The sequence below is a fragment of the Melospiza georgiana genome, chromosome 3 (genome assembly GCF_028018845.1).
Source record: "Melospiza georgiana isolate bMelGeo1 chromosome 3, bMelGeo1.pri, whole genome shotgun sequence".
Lineage (NCBI taxonomy): Eukaryota > Metazoa > Chordata > Aves > Passeriformes > Passerellidae > Melospiza > Melospiza georgiana.
This window is the reverse complement of record NC_080432.1, coordinates 25,491,183-25,501,098: the sequence shown is the minus strand read 5'-3', so window position 1 is coordinate 25,501,098 and position 9,916 is coordinate 25,491,183. Positions and strand designations below refer to the sequence as shown.

At 54.5% G+C, this 9,916-nt stretch overlaps 1 protein-coding gene across 2 annotated transcripts in view; it reads left to right on the top strand.

Moving 5' to 3' along the window:
• Positions 1–2,197: 2,197 nt before the first annotated feature.
• The window catches only part of SLC8A1 (solute carrier family 8 member A1), a 105,548-nt gene continuing 97,829 nt past the window's right edge, over positions 2,198–9,916 (top strand). For both annotated transcript variants that reach the window (XM_058021571.1, XM_058021570.1), the window contains exon 1: positions 2,198–2,274. The gene's annotated coding sequence lies outside the window, so the exon portion shown is untranslated. The remainder of the gene's footprint in view (positions 2,275–9,916) is intronic.

The following is a 9,916-nucleotide window of genomic DNA, read 5'->3' as shown; positions in this document are numbered from 1 at the left end:
TCCACTGCTTACCGATGCAGTGATTGGATTTCAGTGTGCAGGGTGAAATGCACCAGCAGGGACTGTGTTTGCTGCACCCATGCCAATTTCTGCTGTTCACATTATCCTTTTGCCATGCCAGCTTGGGCAGTGCCTTGCATCCTGCAGCCCCTGCCACACCAAATGCCACTGATCCACATCCACTGCCCGGCTCAGCTCCTGAGCCCAGCACAGCACTGGGCATGCTGCACATTTAGCCGGGCTCATTTTATATCAATGGCCCTGCTGGAAGAATTGAGTACCATCAAAGTACCACACATGGCCGGATGCAAACTTATCCCTCCTCTAAAGAGTTTTAAATCAAAAGACGTGAGGCAGAAAATCAGAGTTAGCTATTGGACACAAAATCCTGGTTTTTTCTAAACCAAATTCCTATATGGAAATGCCTTTCATTCCATATACAGGCAATCTCACCTCTTAGAGTGAGACCAAAACTAAATAACACCCATAACTGCTGCAACACTAATTATAAGTAACTGGTTTGTTGGTTGGCCAGCTCATCACAAAGTGCTTTACAAAGGAGTTTTGTGACAGTGTCCATGTCCTACCCCTCATGTTGAACAGAGAAATTTAGTTTTCCAACTCTGCTGAAAGACACAGTGGTGCAAAAATCTTAAAAAAAAATTTTTTTTTGAAAGCAAGTAAGAAAAGCACAAATGAAATTGACAGGTAAAATTCTGGGTTGCTGTGCAAGAGGGTGCAGGAGCTAGAACAATGTCTATGCTTGCCCACAGTTCTTGTTGCACCTGGGGATCTGGGCACAGAGGGTTCATCAAGGTCGCTGGGAACTTGCACACAAGTGTGTGAGCTATTAGCTCTGGTCCTATTTTAAGTTCCCAAAGTCACAGAGTTTTGCCTGGAGGGTGGGACAATGGGTTCATCTGCTCCTTGCTGGAGCCAGCGAAGGGTGGAGGAGTCATTCAGGCATGGTGAAAGGGGAATTGCCCACAGGAAGGACACGTTGGTCAGCCTGAGGTGCAGCAAGTCCTGCTGTGCCAGGCTGCTGCCTTCCTGCAGGAGCCTCCTGTGGGGACAGGGGACTCTGTGGGCTCAGGGGCTGAGCCAGCTGCCATGAGGGTCCCAGCTGACCCATATGCTCCTTGCCTGTCACCCCACGTCCCCTGCTGACCCTGGCCACAGCTCTGAGGATGTGAGAGGGGGGTGAATGTCAACCCAGGGCCCCTTGGGATGCTCCTGACCTCCTGCCTCCCCGCAGCTACCACGGGCAACACTGTGGGGCACGGGGACAGACACGGCAAGGCACTCCTTGTACACACACAGACACACAGACACAGACACACACACACACATACAGACACGGACACACAGACGCACGCAGGCACACACACACACGGACACACGGACAGAGACACAGAGACACACAGAGACACACAGAGACACACACACAGACACACACACAGACACACACACACACATACAGACACGGACACACAGACACACGCAGGCACACACACACACGGACACACGGACAGAGACACAGAGACACACACAGACACACAGACACACAGAGACACACACACAGACACACACACAGACACACACACACACACGTTTCCCTTCTCTCCATCCTCCCCAGGGCTCTCTCCCTCCTGAAGGGAGCAGATGGATTCAGGATGGCCCTGGCAGGCTGCAGGTCGGCCGGGGGATGCGGGCAGGAGATGACCGACCAGGGTGGGGTGGGCTATGCTGGAGGCAGGCAGGGCATGGATGGGGACTGTCCCGGGCAGCACGGGTAGGGCTAGGGGCAGGCAGGGCAGGGCTGGGGACTGCCCCCAGCAGGGAGGGCAGGGCTGCTGGGGGTGGGTCCGCAACCAGCCCTGCCTTTCAAAGTCCCTCGATCCGAGGAGGAATTCGGGAAATACTTCCAGCAGCGGGAGGACGAGGAGGAGCGCTGGAGCTGCTGCCCGGGAGCGGCAGGGCCGGGGCCGAGGGATGCGGAGGGAGGGGAGGCTGCCTGCGGGGCGGGCCGGCTGAGCGCATCCCCGGGCGCGCCCGGCCGTGTGTGTGCGCGCGCGCTCCCTCCATCCATCCCTCCATCCCTCCCTTCCTTCCTCCCTCCCTTCTCCCTCCCTTCTCCCTCCCTCCCTCCCTCCCTCCCTCTCTCTCTCTCTCTGCCTCCCGCCCGCCGCCGCAGCCGCGCACGGGGGCTCCGCCGCCCGCCCCGCCGCGATGCCCCGCCGCTGCTGAGCCGCCGCCCGCTCCGCTGCCCGCCAGGTAGGACCGAGCGAGAGAGCGGCCGGCCCCCGCCCCGACCCTGCCCAGCCCCACGCTGCTGCCCAGGCGCGATCCCAGCGCCGGCGGGGGCTGCCGGGGGGCGGCACGGGGCACCGGGGCCGTGCGGGAGCGATGGGGAGGCGGGGGTGGGATGCTCGCACTCGGCACACACACACCGGGAACGCTCCCTGCAACCCCGCCGCGGCACCTCCGGGCGGGCGGAGGGGCTCGCCGCCCTCCCCCGGCGGCCAATCGCGACATGTCGCGACGGGAGGCTCGGCTGCGGCGGGGGTCGGTTCTCCTTTAGCCCGGGAGCCGGGCATCGCCGGGCATCGCCGGGCATCGCCGGGCAGGTGGGGTCGGGCAGGGCTGAGCTGATCCCGTTCCCGGGGGGCTCGGGGCGCATCCCCGTGCGCGGCGGGGCGCGGTGCCTCCGCCTGGCGGGGCTGTGCGTGCCGCCGGGCACTGCTCTGCCTGCCTCGAAACGCTGCCCGAGGGAGTGCTCGGCGGCACCTGCAGCCACGCCGAAATTCCCCTTTTCCTCTCGAGCGGCGTGCGGTGTTAAGGGCTGGCATTAAGCAGCGCTCATCACGTAGGCTTTGTCTAGGTGGAAGCATGGCTGGGGCTCCTCCGTCATCTTGAGTTTAATTCTTTATTCACAGCCTTGTTGCTTCCCTCCCCGCCGAGCCGTGCAAAACAACTCCACACTCTGCTCTGTCTCCAAGGCGAGAGCAAACTGCCAAAATGTTGCAGAAATGCAGCAAGCACTAGGGAGGACTGGAGTCTGAAAATGAAAGCTGTAGTAAAATCACAAGGTCACGGGTGTGAGGGTGCGAGCGTGTGCTCTCAGGGCTCCTTTTCGCCTGCGCTTTGCGGGAACCTGTTCATTCCTCCAGTCCCAGATGTTGCAAATCCGCAAGTCAGGCAATTGAAATGAAGGCTGAGAGGGGCTGGGGTTCTCTGCGTGCTCCCCTGGCACCTGCCTGGGAATTCACGTGCTGTTTGTCGCCATCGCAAAGGGAAGGGGTGTGCTTTTGTTTAGAAAAGGGAAGCTGGGACACTTGCGTATTGATGTGATGGTGGCATCCAGGAAAAAATGAGCTGTGACATATGGCTTTGGTTGGGGACGTGGCTATCATCAAAGAAAGGCATTTGTGGTTCTTATGGAGTGTCTATCAGCTGTTCCTTTCTCCCCTTTTCCTTCTGATCAGTTCTGCAATTGCGGCTTTGCCCTTTGTCCAGCGCAGACATTAAGGCCAAACAGGGAAATAATGTGACATTTGTAGGAGCATCACCTGCCAGCCAAGCCATGAGCCCCACCACCAGCTCCCAGGAAAGCTGTCTGGCTCCTCTCACACCCCCACCAGCTCACCTCACCAGCTGACATGGACAATTCCTAAGTCATTGCTGAGGAGCCACATGGGTCAAAGCTTCCTCTCTACCAGGCTTTGCATTCCAGATGCCTGAGGACATTGGACACACTCTCTGTGTCTCTGTGTCCAGCATCCCTGAGTGTCAGCAGCAGCAGCACAGTTCTAACCTGATGAAACTTCGCTTGCTTCTCCTTCCCTCACTTTCTGTAAGGTTTTTGTAATCTACTGGCTGTGAATAGCTCCTGAAACTTAAATGTTCACTGTCCTGTGCCTGCCCAGGCTGCGCCTGGTCTTCTCACCTGGCACTACTGCACATGACATGGCACAACTTTGGTTTTTGTCCTCGCTCTTGGGAGTCTCTACAGCACCTTAAATCATGCTGTGTAAGCAGAGCCACTTCTCTGCCTTTTGTAGTGTCCTGATACACTCAGGGCGCTCAGGGTTGTGATTTTCAGGTGTTACATCTGGGACAGAATTTGGCATTAAGCAGCCAAATTTTTGCTGTGGCTTTGAGGGGACACAGTCCTGATTGCTCACTGGGGAAAAAGAAGCCCCTGTTCTCCAGCATCCTAATGGAAGATCCTGTAAAAAAGCCCAGTGCTCTGCAAGATAGAAGCATCGCTGGGCAATCAACCAACAGGTTGGTCACAGACAGCACAAGTGACAGTGGCTCTCCTTGTGACTGGCACGGGGAACAACCTGGAGATCTGTCCAAGCTCTGAGTGCTGGGATCTGCTCCCAGCTCCTGGCCATCAGCGCACACAGCTGTGCAAATCCTGGCTGTACCTGGGGCTGCTGCAGGCTGCTGTGCTCTGGCATCCACCGTGGGCTGAGCTCCTGGCTGGGCTTTCCCTTGCCAAGGGTGTGAGTGGGATCTCTCCAGCTGCTTTCAGGAACCTTGGAGGAACTTGGCTTTTGCTGTTATCTCTATCCCTCTGGTGATTTCAACTGAAATTGGAAAGAGGGGGGAGCCATGTGAACAGACAGACAGACATGGAAACTCTGATTTCATGTGCCTGGCTTCCTAAGGAAACCTGGCTACAAATAGAAGTGAGATTTGGTGCTGCAAAGAGCTCCTGAGGAGACAGAGAAGGCGGGGAAGTCTGAGGAGAAGGAAGGAGTGGCTAACCTCGTGTGTGAGGTAGGTAAAGCAGGGCTGGCACACACCTGGGCTGAGAATCCCCTGCCTGAGGTCTGGGGGTCTGAAAGCTGTCCCTCTGCTCGGCACTAGCATCCAGCTCCCTCTAGAGTCAGCCGTGCCAGAGCTGTGCCTCTGCGGGGAGGTGCTCCCACCCTTCCCCAGGCAGGAGCAGCCACACAGATGGATGGAGCGTGCCAGGGTGAGCCCCAGCCCAGCCCTGCCTGCCCAGCTCCCGCCTGGCACCGTGCCTGAATTGCTCAGGTCAACAACCTGCATCTCCATAGGTCTTCCCCCACAGCCATCCCCATGGACATCTCCATCTCTTCATCCCTGGATGTTCACAGGGAGCTGGGGATGGGGATTTATCTCCTCTCCCTGGAAGCTCTCTGTTCCTGCCCAGGGGAGCATCCCGCTGCACAGAAGACCCAGACACAGCTACAAACCCAGTGCAAAAACAGTCCCAGAGGGAAGAGAGGACACAGGCATAGGGAAAAGCAATAGGCCTGTTAATTCCTCCCTTCTGGCCTCTTTGGGGCACCTCTGGGCAGATACTTCCTCCCCAGGCTGCCCAAGAGACTCAGGCTCGTTTGCAGTGTTTTACTCTCCCAGCACTCACGGGAGATGCCCTGCCCATGTTACACAGAGCCATGGAGCTCAGGGAGATGCTGGGCTGCCCTGAGATCACACAGGGAGTCTGCCAGCCAGGCAGCCTTGGGGCCAGCTCCTGTGCTGAAATCAGCAAGGGAGATGCACAGGCACAGAGGAAGGCATCAGCAACCCAAGAGGAATCACAGGGAAGAGCCTGATGCTGCTTGATAAAGAAGAGACCAAAGGCAGGTGGTAAGGGTAAAGAAATGGTCTGAAGACAGCAGCAAGTAGGAAGACAATTGCTTGAGAGGACAAACAAACAAACAAAAAAAACCTAGTCCCAGAGAAATGTGGCATTTCCCCCTTGCTTCTTATTTCCTGGCATATTCCTTGCTGAGATCTTGAGTCGTGGGAGAAAGGGACAACTTGACACTTGGTCTCCATGTGTGAAAAGCAAGACTGCAATCTCCCTGACAAACGGTTCCAAGCTCATTTTCTGCAAGCTGCCCCCAAATTCATCCAATGCGGTTGAAATTTTCTATCAGGGATGTTTTATTTTCTCTATTTGTCCGTTTATTTTGGAGAGTTGCTGGGGAAATTGTGGAAGGAGATTGGATGTTTCATTGAAGAGATAGGATACTTGGAAAAATCAGTTGCAGACTGATAATTATTCTTACTTTTTAATGTCCTTTACAGAAACCAGGATGGCCTGATGTGTGTTTTACTTGATCGGCTTCATGGAGGGCTTGTGCCTCTGACTATATTTGGAAAGGTTTTGATGTTTTTTTGTTACTGATGCAATCAGGATGCTGATGGCCTGGAAATCATTTTCCTGATGTGGAGATCTCCAGGGTCATGGGTAGGGGATGCCAACAGGCTGTGCCTGTTTTGGAGTGGCAGAGCTGGGTGAAAGGGAGCAGGAGCCAGGCAGAGCCAGAGCACGGAAGCGAGCCAAGGGTTTTCCAAGCAGTGTTTAAAGCGCCGTCACGCTATGCAGCCCCGAGTGGCAGCACAGGACTCAGCAGCTCTCCTGCACGGTTTGGATGTGCCAGTGCAGCAGAAGGGTCCTTTTCCTGCCCTGATGGGTGAATCTCACAGCTGTCAGCAGCTCAGTTTTACCAAAGCTGCGCCACGGGGTCAGCACCGAGATCAGAAGCGAAGCCAGCGGAGCCTGTGTCTGCCCAGACAGATCTCCAAGCACCCTGTACCTCCTTGCAGGGCTCTTGGCATCCTTTTTGTGTCCCTTGGCTGCAGGAAGCTGGATCTGTGATGGTCACAGACCAGATGGCTTGTTTGGGTTTGGTTTTTTCCCTACAGCCATATCTTATCCCAGAGCAGGCTCTGCCCAAGCTGTCTGCTGGAGATCAGGCTGCTGATTCCAGTGAGGCTGCACAGGTGTACAGGCTTGGGCACAGCCAGGCAGGGCCAGCAGCAGAGGAGAAGTTCCCTATTCCCCCAGAGATGGGGCCATGGCTGTAAGTGCCCTGCATGGAGGCAAGGCATGCAAGTGCTTCTTCCCAGGAAGACTGCAGTAGGTTCTCCTTCTCCTGCAAGAGAAACTGGGGGAGAAGTGCTGTAACCTGGGGACTTCAGGTTTGACAGAGAATCTGTCTTTTTGGGGCTTGCTGTCTTTTCCCCTGGGACAGGGTGCGGAGCAGCTGAGCTGCTTTGAGCCTCTGTTTCTCTGTTGTGCAGGCTGGCTGTTCCTTGCAGTGACCACTAGCTGCTTCCTCCTCAGTTTTTGGCCCCTCTGGTTGAAGGCACACTGTCGTTCTCCAGCCTGTGACACCAGAAAAGGGTGGCTTGAGCTGCCTTCCCTGCCCTTCCCTATCACACTCTTGCTAGGAAAAGCTCTTGTCTAGCTCTGACTGTAGGATGGGAAAAGACTCATTGGGAATCCCCGTGGTGTTGCAACACGCTCCTGGTTGTGCTCCCACAAAGCAGCCGCTCTCACATGAAGAGCAAACTTTTACTGGTCCCAGCAAGCAACCAGGCACCCTGTGGGGAGAGGGTGCTGCTCCAGCCTCCTGCACGCTGGTGACACAGCTGTGGGGACACCTCCCATCCCAGCTGGCAGCGAATTGTCAGGAATGATGCTCGTGATGAAGATGATGGTGTCGCAGTGGGGTGGGCACCGTTGGGGGCTGTAATGGTGTGAACACTGCTGTGTGCCAGCTGCTCTGTGCACGTTTCCTGTGGGACGCTGGGAGAAAATTTCCATGTGGAAAGCCTCTTTCTTTGTGTAGCCACTCATTCCTCCTGAGCCCAAGCCATTTCCTTCCTTGCCCAGTCCTTCTGTAATTAAAGTGTCTGGACCAGCAGTGGTTTTTTAGTGCTCTTAATGGTGCTTCTAGTGTCTTGCAAGTGGTCATAGACTCCTGTGTGATTCAAAGCTTTAGGAAAATATCAGGGAGGGTCTTACAGTGGGTATTTCAAAGCTGAAGTGCCTCAGTGGAGATGGGACTTTTGGGAGGCTGCTGCAAAGAAAAAGCTGTGCTTTGTTGAAATGCAGAGCAGCTTTCAGGCTGGCTTTGCATGCGGCAGCCAGTCAGCCTGAAGGATCGATGCTGCCAGGGAAAGATCAGAGCAGAGTCTAAAAGGCTGTTTCCTCCCCATCTGGCAGCTCCTCAGCTCGGGGGCAGGAGCATGAGCTGTCAGCAGGAGCTCTCTCCTACCAATTTGTAAAACCTAGAGCTCCCATGTCCAGCAGGAAGGCAAGTTATCTCTACAACCCTCCCAGCCCTGCTGTGGGCAGCAGCTGCCCTCCTGGTGTTTGGCAGCACCAAGGGGTGGGAGAAAGGCTGGACTGACAGCCCTTGGCCAGAGCTCCATCTAAGCTGAGCTTGTTCTGGAGCCTCTCCCAGGCTTTCCTCCCTGGCAGTGCAGAAACACCTGCTGGCACCCCTGTGGAGCTGGTCTGGAGAGGGAAAGGGGCTCAGGAGAACCCAGGCTGGGCTCTGGCTCTCCTGGTTGGTTTTAGGTGTCCCTGAGAGCTCTCCAGCAGCACCAGGACAGTTCTCCTGCTGCAGTGGTAAGAAGGGCTCAGGGTGCTGTCCCTGGGCATCAGGTGGTGCTTGTGGGCAGGGCAGGGCTGGCATTTTTCACCACGTGTGTATGGCCAGCACCCAGCCTGAGGGCAGCCTGAGCCCCTGCCCTGTGCTGCCCTGATCCCTCTGTCCCCAGAGGCTCTGGGGCAGTGCCACCAAGGCCATGAGCACCGCAGCAGTGCCACCAAGGCCACGAGCACCGTGGTAGTGCCACCAAGGCCATGAGCACCGGGGCAGGCAGGGTTTGCCAGGGCTGGCAGCCTGGCACTGTGCATCAGCTGCTGCACACACTGTTATTGCTGATGGCCAGGATGGGAAATGCAACTGAGACCTTAATGAAAAGCTAACAAAGTTGGGTTTGCAGGGAGGGCTGCTCTTCAGGTAGCCTTGCTTCCCCTTGCAGCATGTTGGAAATTATTTTTCTGGGAATATTTCTACGCTGTGCCACAGTGTGCTGACTGTGAGCTGAGACTGTAGGCAAATGCAGAGCAAGAGGGTCTCTGGGGACCAAGCTGTTTATTTTGGATTGTACAAATAAAGAAATGCTGATGATTTAATAGCAGGTGCTTCTCAGGGATATTTTGAGTGTCAGGCTCTGGCTGCATGTGTGTAACTAGCATGTTGTGGCCAAACATTTTCTAGCCCTTCATAATTCCTGAGCCTTGCTGTGAATTGGTTTAAATAGGAAAGCTGGTCATGGTGTGTGAGCCTTGCTTGGTGACTACACCACAAAATGCTGGAGGAAGTACAGCAGAGTTGGGGGATGCTGCTGCTGCCCAAAGGATGCACATTGGCATGCCTGGTGGATGTCTCTTCCAAAGCTCCAGCCATTTCTTATCCCTCTCCAGAAAAGCTCCACATTTCTTACCTCCTGACATCTGAGGAAAAAATGTTATTTGTACATGGAGTGCTGGTTGGGAATGCCAGAAATACGGATTGCTCAGATGCAAGCCTCTAGGCCTTTTTGCCTCCTGGTTAAAGTAGTATGGGACTTGATTTCAGACAAACAAACAAACAAACAAACAAACAAAATCAACAAACCAAAACAAAACCCAACTTACATTAGAATGTTTGAAAGGGGAAACACGTGGTAAATAAAGTTCAAATTACTTATTAATTTGATTTCGTGGGTATCTTTTTTTTTTTTTCTGAATGAGACTTCCAGTACCCAAATCCTTTTAAGGCTGGAGAGTTGGTCCAAAGTGTGATGGGACTCTCCTATTCTTCATGACCTAAATCAGTGACCCAAAGCATAATATTTTTTCTAGAACCATCTGTTTTCTCTTCTTGCCAAGGGGATTTCACAATGCCTGATTGCTCTGAATAATTGTACATGTGCAGGGATATGACTTGCCACAGGGAGAAAAATTAACTGAACAAGGACAGGTGGATGTTCTTGAGTTTTCTGAAGAAACTACTACCCTTTAGAAGGAGAGGGTGAAGAACCATGAAACTGAGTAATATTTTATGCCCACTATAAATTTTTTTAAGCC